This window comes from Heterocephalus glaber, unplaced genomic scaffold, assembly GCF_053883595.1.
Source record: "Heterocephalus glaber isolate CG9 unplaced genomic scaffold, H.glaber_assembly_v1.0 deba00001509, whole genome shotgun sequence".
NCBI lineage: Eukaryota > Metazoa > Chordata > Mammalia > Rodentia > Bathyergidae > Heterocephalus > Heterocephalus glaber.
In genome coordinates this window covers 44849084-44867924 of record NW_028258325.1, presented here as the reverse complement: position 1 = coordinate 44867924, position 18841 = coordinate 44849084, and the positions used below count along the sequence as shown (strand labels likewise).

Genomic DNA, 18841 nt, shown 5'->3' with positions numbered 1-18841 from the left:
TCCCTGAACCTCAGTTTCTCCATTGTTAATGTTTGTAGATCAGTGTCTATAGGTTGTAAAGTTCATTTAATCAGTCATGACCAGAGGCTTTCTTAGAAAAATATATAAAATATAATAGAACAGAAGTGCACTGCATAAAATGGGTACAAGGGTTACAAAGTAGAAGTTTGTGTCAGCTATGTGCACATTACATCCTGAGTCATGATGTCAAATGCATTTCATGTTGTGGATTAAAAGTGAAACAATTTGAGAGTGCTGATTCTGTCAGCACATGTACTAACATTGAAATGAGACAGGGAAGATCACATAGCTACTGTGCAAGAATATCACACAAACTCATGAAGTATTCTGTATTTTTTTAATGTTACCTGTGTTTTACTACAATAAGAAAAAAATCGGGGGGCTATATGCTCTCTAGAAACCCTTTCCATCTGCTCTATCATTCACGACAGCTCCAGGCTCCTGTGACCTTGTCTTTCTTGGACCTCCTTTTAGTTAGTTCATATAATTCTACATCCACAACCTACCTCAGCCCTAGGTTTCTCATGTGGGTGACAATACCCAGGACACACAATAATTATAAGATTAAATGGAATGTTGTAGGTAAAACTCTAAGGCACAACTCATCTTCCTCTTAGAAAAAGCTCAGTATGTGGTAGAATTTATTACCTAACTCCATCCTGCCCAGATATTCAGACACAGCCTATAATTTGATGCCTGATGTATACAAAATCATAAGAACCTTATGCTTAACTGATTGGAAAAAAACAAGGATTCTAGGCTCCAGAAGAACCTGATGTTGAGGAACAGCCATTCCCTGCTGGTGCACCTTGTCACCATGCTGGCCTTGGGAAGAGAGTCAGGGTACTCGTAAGTATGCACCCGCTCATGTCCTTCACCCCCTTCCTCTGTCAGGGTCAGAGGCCCTGGGAAGCCAAGGCAGAAGGCAGCATAGCCTGGCTACCATTTGCTCTAAGGATCAAAACGGCCATATTTTAGCGCCATCTAAATCAACAGACAGGTGGAAGCTGAGGAGCAGTTGTGTCACAAACTGGGCATCTGCCTGAAGATGTTTCAGAAAGAAGCAAACAACAGAGATGAGAACGAGCTGCACTGAAAAACTGGGAGTAAGATTCAAACATGAGACTAGAAATAAATGGCTGTCATCGAACAGTAAACAAATAAGCAACTTAGTAGGTCCTAATTGCCCCCAAATAGGCTGGGAACCAAGACACTGCCGTCTAACTGATTCATTTCAGGAAATATCCACTAATCAATTACTAGAGCTTCTGTGTAATAGTTTGCCCAGATTTATAGTTGGTGATTGTGTGAATTGGATCATTGATTCTAGAATGAGATAAGCAGCAATAGTGGTAACCTAATCTACTATTCCAAGTAGCTACAAAGAAATTCACTGCCTTGGTGGAAGCCAGCCAGTTACTGGAGAGTGAAAAGAAATCCATTCATCATGGCGGAGCCTCACACCAGCCAGGTCCCCTGGGGCATTCAGCTATATTGAGAAGACTTTGATGGAGAAGGGGATAATGATCTATAAATAGACACATGGGAAGGGGGGAGGGGGAGGAAGCCTCATGGAACTGCACAGGAAAAATTGCTTTACAATGATAAAAATACAGAATTATAATAAACATACAAATAGTATAAATAGTAAGACTGTTGAAAGTAGCATTAGGGTGTGTGTGTGTGTGTGTGTGTGTGTGTCTGTGTGGTTTCTGAAAGAAAAACTTGGTTTGAAACTAAGGTGAAAATGAAAATGTGTGTGAATAACATGGTTCCACCTAAAAATACGTTTCTAACACAATCATTTTTCCAGAAAGAAAAGGCAAGGATGCCTGGAAATAGCTGCATCTAATCAGCCCCCATCCCAAGCAATCAGCTAAAGTCCAGGAAATTCCATATGTAGCCAGAAGAATAGACATCCTGGAGCATTTTGCCACAGCTAAGATCAGCGGAAACAGCCCCCCATCAGTGCTGTGAACAAAGAAATGAAGGCGAGGAAATGGCAGTGGGTCCCACCTCCTCTGTGCTGGGAAGTTGGTGGCCATGGAGGTGACAGCCATGGAACCGAGACCCCCTCAGCTGCCTGGCTGCCCTGTAGCCCTTTGTTCTGAGTCCATCTTTGACAGCAGCCTACAGCAACCTACTTTTCCAAGGAGAATAATGAAAGCAAGAGTGGTTAGAGCTCAGTCTCCTCCTAATTCACCCTAACATTTTAATTCTTTAAAATGTTGTTAACATTGCAATTGTTTGTAGTGAGTACTTATTGGATCCTAAGAAAGAAATCCTTCCCATCAAGGCCCATAAAGATATTCTCCTGTACTTTTTCTAAAAGATTTAGTTTTCCCCATAATGATGAACACCTCTTCTCTATGGGACTGAAAGACATAAAAAGTACAAAGGGAAGAGATTAGTAATTTCACCTTATTGAAACAAAGAATTTCTGTTTGCCAAAACTACTACAAAGAGGTTTAAAAAAAATCAGCCACGAACTGGAAGAAAATTTTTGCATCCTATCTCACAAAGGACTAGGACTAAATTGAGAATGTCTACAATCTATCAAAAACTGCATCTAAAAGAGGACAAAGAAGTTTACAAAGGAAATACAAATGACTATTGCCATATTAACAGACCATCAACTTCATTAATAATTAGGGGAATGCAAATTAAAATCATAATAAGATGTTTTACACCCACTAGATGAACAAAAGAAATTGTGAAATTTGACAATAGTAAATATTGGTAAGAATGTGGAAAAACAGAGTCATATTCTTGTTGCAACTGTCAATTAGTACAATTTCTTTGGGAAACAATTATGTAGCATGGGTAAAAGTGACATTTCTGAGACCTAACAATTTCTCTTCTAAGTGTGCACACTGGAGAAGCTCTGCATATATGAACCAGGAAACATCTAGAGGACTGATAATATAAGCACCATTCATATTAGCGAACAGGCAAGCAAAGCTAAGCAAATATGGTTAGGAGATACCTACAATGTTGTCAACTATTTTTAGAAAGCAGGGATATGACAGACACAAAATTAGGATGATGGTTTTATTGGATGGAAAAGTAGGAGGGCAGAAATTGGGGAAGGGGATACAGCTAACTTCAATTGTATGGTTAATTGAGGGATACTTCACTGACTAGTGGATCAGGGTCTTTCTAGATGTTGCATATATTTTATGGTAGGCAATGAATATTACACGGTAAATTATTTTTAATTTGTAAAACTCATGAGTGAACAAAACAAAATTCTATATTATCTCAGTGACAAGGAAGTAAGAAAGCTTGGTTAAATATCAGCTTCATTAAAAGAGGAGGTGAAGGGTCATTCAGGAAGTGATGGGTTATTCTCTGTGGGGAGGACCTGCCCCCTAAGAACATCACAGCTAGCCGGGTGCCCGGGGCTATGTTACACTTCTTAAAGCCTAAGTGGTCAAGGGGCCCAGGCAGGCAAGTCTGATCACTAATGGGAGAGGAATGTCACTTAGCACATTAATGTATGCAGCAATGTGGAGAGAGCTATCTGACATTATTTTCTTTGAAGAAAACAGAGTTCTTCTGGAAGAAGGCCATGGATCTGTTACATGGAATACCCTACTTTCCACCTTGATTGCTTAAAGCTGACAGTGAACTGAATGGTTTTGAAACACTTTGAATTTTAAGTTATTGTTTAGAAACCCAGTTCTTAGACTCTTGACACCTTTAGACTTGGTAATCCTAGCACCACTCATATCACTACAATCCGTCCTTTATGACTATTTCTATTTTTAATATGTTTGGGTCTTATCCACCTTCCCAAAGGATTATATGTTAGTCATCTTTTTATGCCTAAAACTTGGGAAAATATATGCTTAATTGTTTTTTTTAAGATTGTTTCAAAAAGGTTAATGTTTACATGACAAATAATAATTGTACGTATTTATAGACTATAGTATGATCTTTCAATACATGTATATATTGTGTAATGATCAAATCAGAGTAATTATCATATCCATCATCTCAAACATTTACCATTTCTTTGTGATGAGAACATTGAAAATCCAAGCTAGTTTTAAATATGTAATACATTATTGTAGACTATAGGCACTCATTTTTAATAAGGTTATTTGTTTTCTTATAATTTAGTAGAGTGTTGTATATTTTCAATATTAACTCCCTATCTGAGGTATGATTTGTAAGTAATTTTTCCAATTCTGCGGGTTGCTTCTTCAATTTGTTGATTATTTCCTTTGCTGTGTAGAATGTTTTTTAGTTTGATATGATCCTATCTGCCACTTTTGCATGTACTTTTTAAGTCTCATCCAAAGAATCCTTGCCCAGTTCTATGTCAAAGAGCTTTTCCTCTGTTTTCTTTTAGAATTTTTATAGTTTTTGATCTTACATTTAAGTCTTTGATCCATTTTGAATTGATTTTTGTATATGGCAAGTGATGGGACCCAAGGTTTTCTTTTTTATTCAGATATCCAGTTTTTTCAGCATCATTTATTAGAGACCATTTCTCTCCATTGTGTGTTCTTGGCATCTTTATTAAAAATCAGGGGGCTATAAATACATGTATTTATTTCTGGGATTCTTATTCTATACCACTTGTCTGTGTTATGACTTGTCCCCCTAAAGCCTCATGCTGTTGTAGGTGGGGCTTTTCAGAGGTGGCTGGGTCTAGGTTGCTGGATCTATGTGATATTGGGATTAAGGGTGTGATGCTGGGATGACGGGTGCATGGTTACTCAATTAGTCCACTGATTCATTTAGCATAGTTCTGGGTGTGCATAATGGGAAGGCCCACCCTGGATGTGAGTGGCACCACCCCCACCCAAAACGTGGGTAGCCTGAAAGGGATAAAAGGGAGAGGAAGACTGCTCCTGCCACTGCTGTTGCTTGCTGTTTTCTGCCTTCTGCTTGCCAGGCCATGCAATGGACTATTTTTCCTCTTGGAGCCAGCTGGCTATTGACCAAATCCTCTACAAAATGTGAGCTTAAATAAACCTTTCCTTCTTTAACTTTGCATGTGCAGTATTTTGTCACAGCAATGAGAAAACCAGGACAGTCTATATGTCTGTTTTTATGCCAGTACCATGCTGTTTCAGTTGTTTTAGCTTTGCAGTATATTTTGAAGCCAAGTAGTATGATGTCTCCAGCTTTGTTCTTTTGTTCAAGATTACTTTGACTATTTGGTCTTTTGTTGATACCATATGAATTTTAAGATTGTCTTTTCTATTTCTGTGAAGAATGTTGTTAGTATTTTTATAAGGGTTGCATTGAATCTGTAGATTGCTTTGGGCACTTCTTTCCTTCCTTCCTCTGGATCATAGTGTTCTCACAATGTATCTAGCCTTGGATTTCTTTTTATTGATTATTCTGAGATTTATTTGGTTTTTCAAATCTGAGAATTTCTGTCATAAATTTGGGCAATTTTTTAGTCAACATCTCTTTGAATATTGCCTTCTTCATTTTTTTATTATTTCTTTCTTATACCCTGACTAGATATGTTGTCTACTCTTTTTTTTTGTACCTGGGATCAAACTCGGGTCCTTGTGCTTGTGCAGCAGGCAGCAAAACCACTAAGCTAAATCCCTGGCCCTTGACTACTCTTAATTATAGTTTCTGTGTCTTTTTTTCTGAATATATGTGCTCTGTTTTTAAGTATTGATGGATTAAAACTTGTAAGTTTCTGTTTATCTTATAAATTGGTATATTCAAGATATTTTGACTATTTTAATCACAGCCATGTGTATATGTCCAAAAATCTGAAATAAAATATGGCATTTGCTCAATGGAACCAACACCATCAATAGCAGGCCTTTTACCTTGAATATGTTTGATACAAGTTTCTCAAAATGTTGCCATATCTACAGTATCAATTTTTGCCTCAACTTATTGGATGGGAATTCTTCTACTCTTTTTCATCATCAAGTTTTGTTTTACATTTGTCTACCATCTGTATTACACTCTACTAGATAAAGGCTTATAAAAATGAATAAGACAAAGGGCTTCAATTCTCATACAGGAAAAAATGAAAGCAATTACAACAGTGGGGTAGGTTAAATGATGAGGCTAATGGGACTCTGGGCAGGCATTTCCACTAAATTGGCTCATGAATAGCTTTGGAGTAAGATGGGGGAAGATGATTGCCGATCCAAATAGGGACACAGAAGTCAGAATATCAATAATAAGTGAAGACAGAGCAATATTTCTTCTTGAAACCGACCTTCAGTTGCTAACTTTTCCTCCTTTTCCTAAAAGGAGAGAGAACAAATCACAATTTTTGTCTTTAAAAAGATTTATTTTTCCTTGTTACCAGGAGCAAAGGATTTTCCAGTCTACGATCAGCTCACTTGCTGAATGGAACAGAGCAGTAACGATTTGGTTATCCAGCCTGTGATCTTTTCTGAAATTGAAACATCACACAAGGAAAAGATTGGTCTGCTACAGTTGCTTATAATTGCACTTTCCTCTCAAGTCCTTATATCAGGAGCTCTAATCCAATTTTCTCAGACCCCATCTCCCTACTAGCCAACAAAGGTTCCATGCTGGGGCCTGCAAAATTAAACCATAAGCTTTTCTTCCACTGAAGGTTTGAATCTGAGCACAGATGTGAGAGTTAATCCAGTCACCCCAGGCACTCTTAAACCCATAGAAAAGTAGATTTGTCTTGCTGCCTTTTAATGGTGTGAATTTTCCTCCACTCAGCAACTTTCTGACTTTGTTGGTTATACCTAATTGAGTTTATCTTTGTCTGAACCAAGATGATGGACAGACCTTTTGGCAAGGGGACTATATTTATTTCTAGTGCTTAGAATGTGGGTCATAGACACCTCTAGAGACCAAATACCCACCGGGAATCCTTATCCCACTCTAGCTGTTTGTTCTGAAAACAAAACTGTCATCAGTGACCCTGGAAAAGAGAACCTGGAGCTTTAAGGATGTTGTAGGAGTTACACGATATTACGGCCAAACTGACTATTTCCAGTGGTGTTAATTGGGGTCAACTTCCAACATGCTTTTGAGATCTATGATTGCTGCCACTACAAACTGAATCTCTTAAAGGCTGCACACTTGTCAACAGTTCAACCAGGCTGCTGGTCTTTTAGATAAGTCACTTACCATCCAATTGAACATCTAATGTGAGGTTAGATTTTGGTGTTCAATGTGATCTCTAGTAAGTTATTTATATCCCTGATTATTGGCAATACAATTTGGCTAAGATGGAAAGACTTATTTCAAATCCTGACTGTACCATTTGTGACTGTGACCTTGGGCAAGTTACTCAAACTCCACTAATGTCTTCATCTGTGAAATTGGGGTGTAATGCTCATCTCAAAGCTTGATGTGAGGATTAAGTGAAAAAATGTATGTAAAGCACCTAATGTAGTACAGGACTTGTAGTTACTGTTTAGTAAGTAGCAGTTGTTCTGATTACCATACTGTCAAGATCATGTCTTCAGTTCTACCCAGAATCAGTTGTTGATCTCTTGCCAAGAAAATATAAATGACAGATTTAGGTTAAAAATTGTATGGACAGCAAGAACCACTAGCCAGACTGAAGACTAGCAGACTGATTTCCTCGATTTTGCCTGCTTTTGCAGACTCATTATGGAATTATAGAAAATGTGAAACAAAGGGAAAGGTGGGCAAAGATAGGTTGAAACTGATTTGTTTGGAGGCCTGGTCTTCTTTGTTGCCCGAGGCCAATTCTATAGTTTTCCATTATGACCAGATCTCTGCTGCTTGCAGGATCTTATCACTTCTCACTCCATGATTCATTAGATCACTTTGTTCTGTGTGCCAGACGGTGGGTACCAAAGTGCCAAAATGAGCTGTGTTAGCTGTGGTGGTAACAGACCTGCTGAGAAATGGTGATAAGAGGAGACCAGCTCCATGACCGTGCTAGACACTGGGCGAGGAGTCTAAGCAACAGGAACCCATATGACAGTCTCTGTCCTCACATGATCTAATGGCAAGACAGACAAGCAGATAGGCAATGAAACGGCAGAGCAGTGAGCGCCACATGGGTGGAAGTGTAGGGTTCTGAAAGCCACAGCTAACTGTCTTGGGAGGTCAGAGAAAGGGACACTCATGCTGAGAGGTAAAGGTGTAAATAAAAAGTTAGCCCAAAAAGGCATGTGTGTGTAGGTGTACATGCCTCTGGGGCGTTAGTGGGGTGTAGGGTGGGGCAGGAGTGCTAGGAAGAGAAGAGAAAGTTCTCTTGGCAGTTGTGTCTGGTGTGAAGATGATCTTGTGTGGTGCTGGGAGGTGACAAAGGCTATTTGAAGGACCGTTTGCCCAACACTGCCGGTGCCTCTCTGGTGTCATTTAATGGCCTGTTAGTGTCAGAGGATTCCCTAATGACCTGCACAGGAAGATGGAGGAATCCTCTGCTCTGAAGACCCCATGGTAGAGCCAAATCCTTTCTTCACCACTGTTGCTTTGCTATTCCTTTCTTTTGGTCCCCTTCCTCCTTGAGCGCCTCCAGAATGCTGCTTCTGCATTTGTTGGAGGGGTATTGTTGCCCCTCCAACAAGCTCACAGAGGTTGTATTGGGGTGCGGGGTGCAGTCCTAGGCCATCCTCATCAGGCACACTGTTCATCAGGCACAGGCACTGCCAAGCCCCAAGAACACTGAGCCCCACCGTTGGTCCTGGCACCTGGTCACCAAGGGCTCCTTGTTGACCTCCTTCTAAGAGAAGGTTTTGTTCTCAGCTTCTGTGTTCAGAAAAGGAGCCATTGTGCTTCTTTCTGCACTTTGGTGCTAGCTCTCAACCCTTGGCTCATTATGTTTTACTGCCACTCAAATCCTGACTGAGAAAAGCAGCCCTAGCTCTGAAACTAAAGCCTTCCTATTCATCCCCATCTTTCCTTACCCTCATCTCTCCTTCTTTCCTTCTCTTTTCTCTCTTCATCCAATGCTGTGAAAATCTCCTAGCTCTTCCTCTTTTCGATCAAAACTTTTATGACTGCTTTCTAGTTTCATAGACTTTCTTACCCTTTCACCTGCAATCCAAAATTTATCTGCCCTTCTGAAAGTGTAATGAGTATTTACTGAGAAATTAATATGTGCTAGACATTTTTTATGTGTATGAACTCATTGTAATCCTTGAAAACAATCATACTAAATAGGTGCCATCTCCATTCTTTCAGTGAGAAAATTGGGGTTCAAAGGTAGAAAGATGATTTTCTCAAGATCACTTGCAAGTGATTTTAGTAGAACTAAAATGTAAATTGGTATGACTCAAAAGCACATGAGGTATATTTTATATCTTATACAGTTTTTTTCCTGGTTATAAAATGTTTATGTAAAAAAATGCAAATAATTCAGAAAAATAAAGATGTACCCCCAAATAGTCCTACATCCTAAGTTACTATTAATATTTATGGTTTCATTCCTGTCTTTTTCTTACACAGTTTTAAATATGTATTTATAAAATTGCCCCATATTTATGCATGTATATTATATATATACATACATAATTATCTATCCCTATTTTTACTTAGCATTCTAGCATAAGTATTTTTATTATCAGCAAGTTTTCAACAAGACTTTTAATGACTTGGTGTATTCTGTCTCTTTGATGTGCCATATTATATTTAACTAACCATTTTCTTATTGTTAATATTTCATTTTTGAAAACTATATAAATAATGAAGGGATAATGATGCTTAGTAAAAATATTCTGGAGTACCTATTTGATTTTTTTAAAGGATTGGAAGTTAAAGTTTTATGTGTATAATGACTTCAAGATTCTTGACCTATGTCAATAAATTAAATTTGAGAATAATCAGACCTATTGTCATTCTTATGAGATGTAGATAAAAACCATCTCACTGAACTCTTTCTAACAATAAGCTCTTAAAACTATTTCAGTTGTTTGACGATAACGGTTACATTATTGTTTATATTTGTAATTCTTAAATTCCTAATAACTAAATTTTTTTCTCATCATTTATATTCCTTTTTAGTCCCCTCGCTCCCTCCCTCCCTCCCTCCCTCCCTTCTTTTCTTATTGTATTACTGGGTATTGAACCCAGGGCCATCACACTGAGCTATATTCCCAGCCCCTTCCCTGTTTTTGAGACAAGGTCTCTCTAAGTTGCTAAGTTGCCCAGGCTGGGCTCAAACTTGTGACCCTCCTGCCTCAGACTCCCCAGGTGCTAGGATTATAGGCATGTGTCACCACTCCTGGCTTAATTCTTTTTTCTTTAAAGCAGGTGTTGGTAAACTAGAAGGCACGGGCCAAATCTCATCCACAGGTCTTATTTTGCAAATAAAATTCCACTTGGTGCAGCTATACTCTTTCATGTATGTGTTGTCTATGTCTGTTTCCTTGCTGTTCAGCAAAGTTGGGTAGTCATGACAGAAACTGGATAGCTCTGAAAAGCTTAAAATATAGCAAATATTTGCTAGTCCATTACAGAAATGCTTGCCTACCCCTCTTCTAGAGAATAGACTCCTATAAATTTTGCCAATCTCCCATCCCCTGCATCTTGGGTTTTTCAGCACAGGACTCTTCCTGTATGTCTCTAGTTGATTTTGTTCACCCTACTTGCTTCAGTAAGAGAGATGTGTCTAGACTAAGTGATTGCCAAGAGGGAGGATGCAGTGATTTCCCTTGGTTCCCCTGGCTGACCATTCAGCTATTTGTTGAATCCCTTCTCAGGTCTACAGAAAAGTGATTACATACCTTTGCTGCTTAATTTCCGGTGTCCAGCAGTACTGAGGTCATGTGGCTGTGCATTCCAAGAGAGAATTTTCCACCTTCATCCATAGTTTGCTTCTCTCATAAAAAACATTAATGAAATCATTTGTATTTCTATGGCTTTCAAGGGCCAGTATAATTGAATTGTTAAAAGTGTGGACTCTGGAACCAGATTCTTTGGTTTAAATGCCAGGTCTGCCACTTACTAGCAGTGTGAGTCTAAATATGTTATTTTTCCCATGTGCCAGTTCCCTATAATCTGTAAAAATCATGAGAATGATGCTCTTCCCTTCTTTATAGGGGATGAGGAAGAGATGATTAATATTTACTGGGCTATACATGAACTCCCTAGCCCTTCCTAGACTGCTTTCTTGTGATGGGGGCCATGTGACTGATTCTGGACAACAGATGGAGAGTAGAAGCGTCATGTGTCATTGCCAAGCTGGGGTAGTCATAAGTTGGTTTCCTTTCTACTGCAGTGCCCTTGGGGGATCTCACAGGATGGAGAGACTGAATCTTTGAGTTACTAGTAGAGGGTAATTTCTGCTCATCTAAATCAAACTTTGTATGACCAAGAAATAAATTTGTATTGTGATGATTACTGAGATTTTGTAGTTTTTAATTTATTTTCCCACAACATACTTTATGCTATTCTAATATAGAGTTGCTCTAAAAACCAATTTGCACATAAACAGTATATACAGTTTGAGTATCTGAGATTCTTGGGACCAAAAATGGGTTGGATTTCAGATAGTTTATGATTGTGGAATATCTGCATAAACATAATGAGATATCTTCAGATGTGACTGAAACCTCAATACAAAATTTATTTATATTCCATATACACCTTGGACACATATCCAGAAGGTAATTTTATTTAATATTTTTTGTTTTGTTTTGTTTTGTTTTGGTACTGGGGATCAAACTCAGATCCTTGCGCTTGTGCAGCAGGTGGCAAAACCACTGAGCTAAATCCCCGGCCCTATTTAATATTTTTTAATAGCTTTGAATATAAAACAGAATTTTGCAATGTGGAATTTTCTACTTGTGATATCATGTCAGCTTTGAAAATATCTTGGACTTCAGAGCATTTCAGATTTTGTATTTTTGGATTCTAGTTGTTCAATCTGTATTAAGGATTACACTTGTTAGAATGGAATCTTGTTTTCCACTCACACTTTTATCACTATTTATTATTCTACTCATGGGGAACTGGCTACACACACACACAGATGGATACACATGCATGCACACATGCAGATTCATTCCACGTTGTTTTAGGGAAATTATAATTTACAAAGAGATCTAAAAACCTGGGATGGGGTAGGGTAAGAAATAGTTCTCAGTTCACCTCAAAAAATAGCACCCACATATTACATCCTGCTTAGACTTTGTGTCTCTTAGCAAGGGAATACATCCCTATGTCTTCCTACTTTCTCTCAGGTTGCTGTTACTGCCGTAGTCCATGACAGAAAGCCTGGGCGACTCCATTTTGTTTCCTTAATATACTTCCATTTGCCTTACAGAGGGCAGAGAATTTTCCCAGGTTTTGCAGTGTGCTGTTTTATCTTTCAGTGTAATCATTTTCATCATTTTATTGGTCTTTTTTGGTTTTTTTAAAGCCATCAGTCTTGTGTCTAAGGCTCACTTATTTCAGTCCTTGATTGGCATCTGTTCAGCCAGGCTGCTCATACAGATTACATTCAATCCACACATTCTCCATAAAACTCTCTGCTTCCTGAAGCTTTTTGCTTTGGTTACTCTTTTATTAGTTAGAGCATGAAACACAGAAGTACAGATATAGTTAAGAGAGTTGTTAGTGCTCAGAATTCTTTGTCTCTCATATTGTTGCTCATTTCAAATACTAAACCATTCTTTGTTTCTCCTTTGGCATATTGAAGTTGTGATCTTTTTTACTCTTGGAAAATATGACTATTATTCACTGTTCACATCCTGAGCCCCAGTGTGTATTATCCCCCATTCTGTTGTGGAGTCTGTAGATTTAAGGAAGCGTTGAATGGGCCAATGATTCAATTTTGTGGCAAAATGAGTAGAGAGCAAATCAGGAAGTGCCTTATATGACAAGTCCAAGTTCTTTAGGACTTTGTATTATAGGGAATGTGGAAAGTTGACATAATATGTATTGGTTCTAGTAAGGAATAGGGAAGGCAGTAAAGAGGATGAATATGAGGCCTCCAAAGAGTGAGTGGAAATATGGATATAGTCCATGAGCACATGGTTTCCTCAATCACCCGTCAGGAAATAGAGCAGAATGAGGAGAGCCACAAGGAGGTAGAACTGATAGGATTTGTTGCCTGGTTGAAGAAATCAGAGGTTTCTGACTTGCATCACTATGAGCATCAGTGCCATTTAATCATCAAAATTCAGCTCATGATGGAAGAGGAGATTTCTGTTTGGGATATCTTAGATTTCACTGGGACATTCCATTCTAGTGTCAAAAGGCATTTGGCTGGCTAGGTCCAGAGCTCAGAGAAGGCAAATGGAGTAGAGTGGAGTGCAGAAACAGCAGAGGCAACATCAGTGTGTAAGAAGCAGCTGAGAGATGGCCATGCTGCAGGGGGAGCTCTGAGTGGGAACTGGACTAAGGGATTGCAGCAGAGTAGCTAAGGGACAAGATTAGCCTGCTATGCATTGTGACACCCTAGAGATTCCTCAGCTTTCTAAAGGGGAAAAAATATTGAATGGAGAGGGAGTAGGTCTCCCACAGTTTGGTGGATGGGGCTTTGGAACCAGCAACAGCTCTCTTATTAATGTGATCTCATTAGCACTCACATGCAGAATGGTTTACTCTGCCATCTTTCTGGCTTGTTGTATTATTCCAAAACAGAAAGTCCTCATCTCTTCAAAGCGTTCCCTAGGACCTTTTCTTCTTTCATCCATAGGGAGACCACTGTTTTAAGTGGAGGCAGCAGGTAGAGATAACTAGGACTATTAATTATTAAATTTATTAATTATAAATTCCAACTTTAAATGCTGGGTACAAACTTACTATCTATGTAAACTAGGTTAAACCATTTTGCTTCTCTGAACCTTAGTTTCCTTTTGTGTAATCTTCCATGTTGAGATTAGATAAGGTAATAGAAAAACATTTGAAGGCACTGCACTAGTTTTCCTTCTTTCTTTCTTGATTAGCACATCTTTGCTTTAATGCTAGTATCTTACCCAGAGACATTTGTTTTCTTTTCCATAAGAGCAGCTTCATGCTATTATCTAGTAAGCGCTCCAGTACCTTTTTTGAAGTACATGAAACTGACCTTTATTTTAATGACTATTGATTTTAGCTCTGGCTAATTAAATAAGTTCTTCCTTCCTTTTCATTAGATTCTAGAAAACCATTGTTCAACAAAACAGATGGATTCTCTCCTTTGTAGGTGGTGATTTCAAACTGTAGTTAAAGCCTCTGAAAGTTCCATCTTGTCTGACCAAGTTTGTTTTTCTGAGCACCATGGATGGAGATAGCTGTTGTGTCTATTTCTGTTTCTGCTTGTGAAGGTCTCATCTATCTAATTCGTCTTTTGAGGTTTGTGATCTCAATTTTCTGTTTCATTTACCCATAGTGGTCTTTGAACGTGCTATACCACTGGTAGTACTTGGCCTGCTACCATATGGATTTCGTCATTTTTAAATGTTGCAGCCATTTTATTGGGATGTTAATGCCAGATAAAGGGTAGGTCTCTGCTCATCCTTGTGGTCATAGTTTGGTCATGGTCTCAATGGAAAAATCAGCCTTTTAAACTATCCAGGATGAATTTTAGTGGTTCCTATAATCTCCCACCTAGAGTCTCTAGACCTAATTAATAAACTGTGTGGCTCCATCCCTTTGTTATTGCTAATCTGGGACCAAGGGCATTGAGTACAATTTGGAAACCCTTGACCTTGACTCCAAAGATACCTTAAGGTGAAATTTATATATTGGAGTATTTCCAAAGCAATATGAATAACTGTTCTCTGTTGGCCAGTAAGCCTTGCTGACTATTTAGGAAAATAAGCCGCTGTTACCACCTTTGTCATCCATGATCTCATCCACATTTTTTTTTTGTCCTGTTCAAGGGCTAAAAGCTCAGGGCTTCATATCCTGGAGTGTTGCAGTATCAGATATGAAAATGCTTTGTTTCTTCTTAACCTGAGGAAGGTACTAGCCACAGACATTCCTAGCCATTTTTCTCATAAATCCTATTATTCTAAAATACTTTAAAATTAGCAACTGGTAGATTATTTTATAATTTCTGTCAAAAACATCTTAGTTTACTGAAAGAGTTTTCTTCTTAACCTCAAATCATGGCTTCTTTTTATCTCTAAAGCTGACCTCCTGTTTTCTGAAGTTACTTTAAGGATCATCTTTCAAAAGTTAAACAAGCCTGGCATACAAACCACTTTAGTGCCTGTTTATCTAGCGTGTAGGGTGAGGACACTATTGGACATGAGAAAACAATTAGTTTCATGGGTATTAAGCTGGAATTCTAGGATCTGCCTTCAAGGACTGAGCATTTTGGACTCTTGTAGATCAAGAGGATGTTGATGTCAAGGTCCCTGGGGAAGAGACTCAATTAAATATTTTCAAATTAGTTTTTTGAATTAATATTTAGAAATATTCACACTTTACTTTTCATCTTTTCACCTGCATACCTGATTAACATTTATGATAGTAACTGCAAAGTCAAATGATCACCACAATGAAGAGCAGATGTAATTGTATCTCCTGGACAAAAGAGTGAACTGGAGGATGAGAGAAAAGCACATGGGGATGACTAGGTCAGGGAAAAGAAATGGGAAAGCCAGAGATGGGTCGTAGCAGAAGGCTGAGGGGAACATTCTAGAGCTATCCCAGTCTTTCAGCTACAACAAGCTGAGCCAGGAACTCATAAATACCTCTGAGTAGTAAGTTAATTATTTAATGAACATGGAAACTATACAAGGTTAACAGGCAGGGTTTCAGAAACAATTTCATTAAATAGACAATAATAGACTACAACAAATGTTTTGTGTTCCCACATTAACACAAGAAACTGGTTCAAGTGAACTAATGCATGTTGAATTCAAGGGTAATAAAAAATTGTGACTGAGAGCTTGAGGAAAACTGAATCCTGAAGATACAAAGAATAGAACCATCTAACATGTAGCATAAAGCAGATATTAGAAAGTTCATCATGCCCAGTGGCCTGAGTATACATAGCTGCCACATCCACAGATTTAACCAAAATTGCATCCATAGTAAAGATGTACAAATTTTTCTATCTTTTAAAATTTAAAATTTTTAAATTTTTATTAGTACAGTGCTATCTTGGTTCACAAATGCTTTTGTTTGCAAACAATTTGGTTTGCAAATAAAATTTTTTGGCAAAATTTTGTTTTTGTTTGCAAACTCTACATCAGGTGACAAACATGACCATGGCTATCTTGTTCAAAATTGTGGGACAAATTAAGTTTGTGAACCGAGGTACCACTACACACGTTTTCAATATATAGTGATCACATTCATCATGGGATATATATATATATATATATATATATATATATAAAAAACATCTTAATTCTTTATTTCCCCTTCCCCTATCTCCCTCCCCCTCCCACCATCACCTGTCATTATTCCCTAAATAATACAATATAGCAACTACTACATAACATTTATGTTGTCTTAGATATTATAAGTAATTGGGAGATAATTTGAAGTACATAGGAGGATAGGTGCAGTTCATATGCAAAACTATGCCATTATATGAGGCTTGAACATCCAAAGATGTTGATATATTGGAGTGGGAGTTCATAGAACAAATCCCTTGTGGATGGATATTGAGGGATTGAGGAATATATATATGAATCTTTGTGAATAGATAGTGGTTCTATAAGGCTAAGGCCTTGCCTTCATTTTTCTGTTCCTCATAGTAAACTGAATTAAACTGAACTCAATAAATGAGAGCTGAATTCAATTCAATGTAACATTTGGATTGTGGTTATATATTATGTGTTCAGAAAAAGTTAATGAAATTGTTTATAGCATCAAGAGTTCCCTATAATGGATTTAATTCACCTGTAGCTCCAAACTGAGAAAAAGTAATATACTCATTATTTAATAAAATTAAGATATATGTTTGAAGCTTTCAGAAAGAAATCCAGCTGTTTCATCCAACAATGGCAAATGGACTAAAAATGAAGAATTGCTAACAATGACCAACACACAAGAGTAGAGACACTATTCCAAGTAATTAATTTATTTAATCTTCATAAATCCCGTAAGATAGTACTATTATCATCCTCATTTTACAGAGAAAGAAATCAAGGAATAGATACACTGGATTCCAAGGTTATGTAACTAGTCATGGTAGAACCTAGATTTGCATCAATGCACTCAGGATGCAGTGTCTCTGCTGGGCCCCCCACTCTTCACGCCTTCAAAACTGTGAAATGAGCTGAATAATGTTAGAACAATGTCTTAGTCACTTTCCTATTGCTGGGACAAAATATACAACACCCACAGTTGAAAGGAGGAGAGGTTTATTTTGACTTATGGCTTCAGCCTATATTTGGTTGGTTTAAAGGCAGAAACAGGATGGAAGAAGGGCATGGTGAAGGAAAAGGTGCTCAACCCAAGGAAGTGAGGAAGCAAAGAGAGAAGAGTGATGAGGAGAACATTCTTTCAGGTCATGCCCTCAGTGACCCAACTCCAACCAGGCCCCACCTCCTAAAGAGCATTTAGCTACAGAACTCATCAGTGAATGAATCTATGGTAAGTACAGTGCTCCATGATCTAATCACCTTTCACAAGCCCCACCTCTGAACACATGAGACATTCTAGATCTGAACCATAACATTCTACCTCTGGCCCCCAAAGACTCATGTCTACATCATTGTGCAAAATGTATTGAGTCTGTCTCTAAGAGTCACTAAAGTTTTAACAGTTCCAGAGTGCTCAAAAGTCCAAGTTCAAAGTATTCTCTGAGACTCAAGTCAAACTCTTAGCTGTGAGGCCCTATAAAAATAAAAAGGAAGTTAAACACTTCTAAAATACAATGGAAAATGGTAAATATTTCTACTCCAGAAAGGAGCAATAGAAGGATAGAAAGGAATCAGACCAAAACAAGACTGAAACCAGCAGGGAAAATATTAAATCTTGTAGCTCTATATGCAGCAGGGAACAAGTTGTGCTGAACTATGAGCTCCCAAAGGCTTGGGTGGCTCTGCCCCTACAGCATTGCTGGTTTCTGCTCTCATGTCCTCTCTCTTTGGGTGGTTCTCCTTCACTGCCTAAAGCTTTCCTCAGGAGACATTCCATGCTTCTTGCATGTCCAGCTTCCTGGGGTCTCTTCCGCACCTTCAACTTTGCTCTTATAGCTTCAAACAATACCCTCTCAGGAGCACACTGCCTGGTCTCCTTGTCTTCTGAATTTGGATGGACCCTTGCATCACCAAACAACTCTTGTACTTTTCTTGCAAAACCAGCTTTTCATGTAAAACCAACACCACATGGATGACACCAAAATCTGCCATCCACCAAAGCAGTAGCCAGGCTCCTTTGGATCATGGTGCAGAGGCCTCTAAGTGCCTGGATGGCTGAACAATGTGAAAAGAATCCCAAGGAACTAATTCCCTGGGCAACCCTTCTTGAGCAATGGGGCCAAGAGGCTCTCTTCTCATATGAAAGGTTTATAGTTTTTCACCTTGAACCTTCAGTGGGAGAAGTCTTGCTGATTCCTGAGATCCATCAAACCATCATCCCTCTTGTTCTGATACAAAGTAGCTGGCTCCTTTTTAATGTAGTTTTTTTGGAAATCACACTCTCTTTTGTCCCAATTGTATAGGTACTTTCTTTCTCACAAAGCTTCATGTCATTTGGCTCTGCTTTTTGCTCCTGATAGCCAGCAGTATCCATACCACACAGCCTGAATGTCGCTGCCTGGGAATTTTTTCTGCTAGATTAAGTAACCTGCTGTCCTTAATTTCAGTCTCCTGTAAAATTTCAGAACATAGGTGAAATGTAGACAATTTTTTTTTGTCAGAGCATAACATACATGATCTCTAGTCCAGCTGCCAATGGAGTCCTTGTTCTTAACTGAAACTTTCTAATCCTGGCTGTCATTATAGGGATTCTTCTTAGCATTCTCCTCTTC

At 38.4% G+C, this 18841-nt stretch overlaps 1 non-coding gene across 1 annotated transcript; it reads left to right on the top strand.

The window, feature by feature from the left end:
• Positions 1-252: 252 nt before the first annotated feature.
• On the top strand, positions 253-358 carry LOC147825152 (U6 spliceosomal RNA). Its single transcript, XR_015441426.1, has one exon. It is a non-coding gene; the product is annotated as a U6 spliceosomal RNA (small nuclear RNA).
• Positions 359-18841: the final 18483 nt, after the last annotated feature.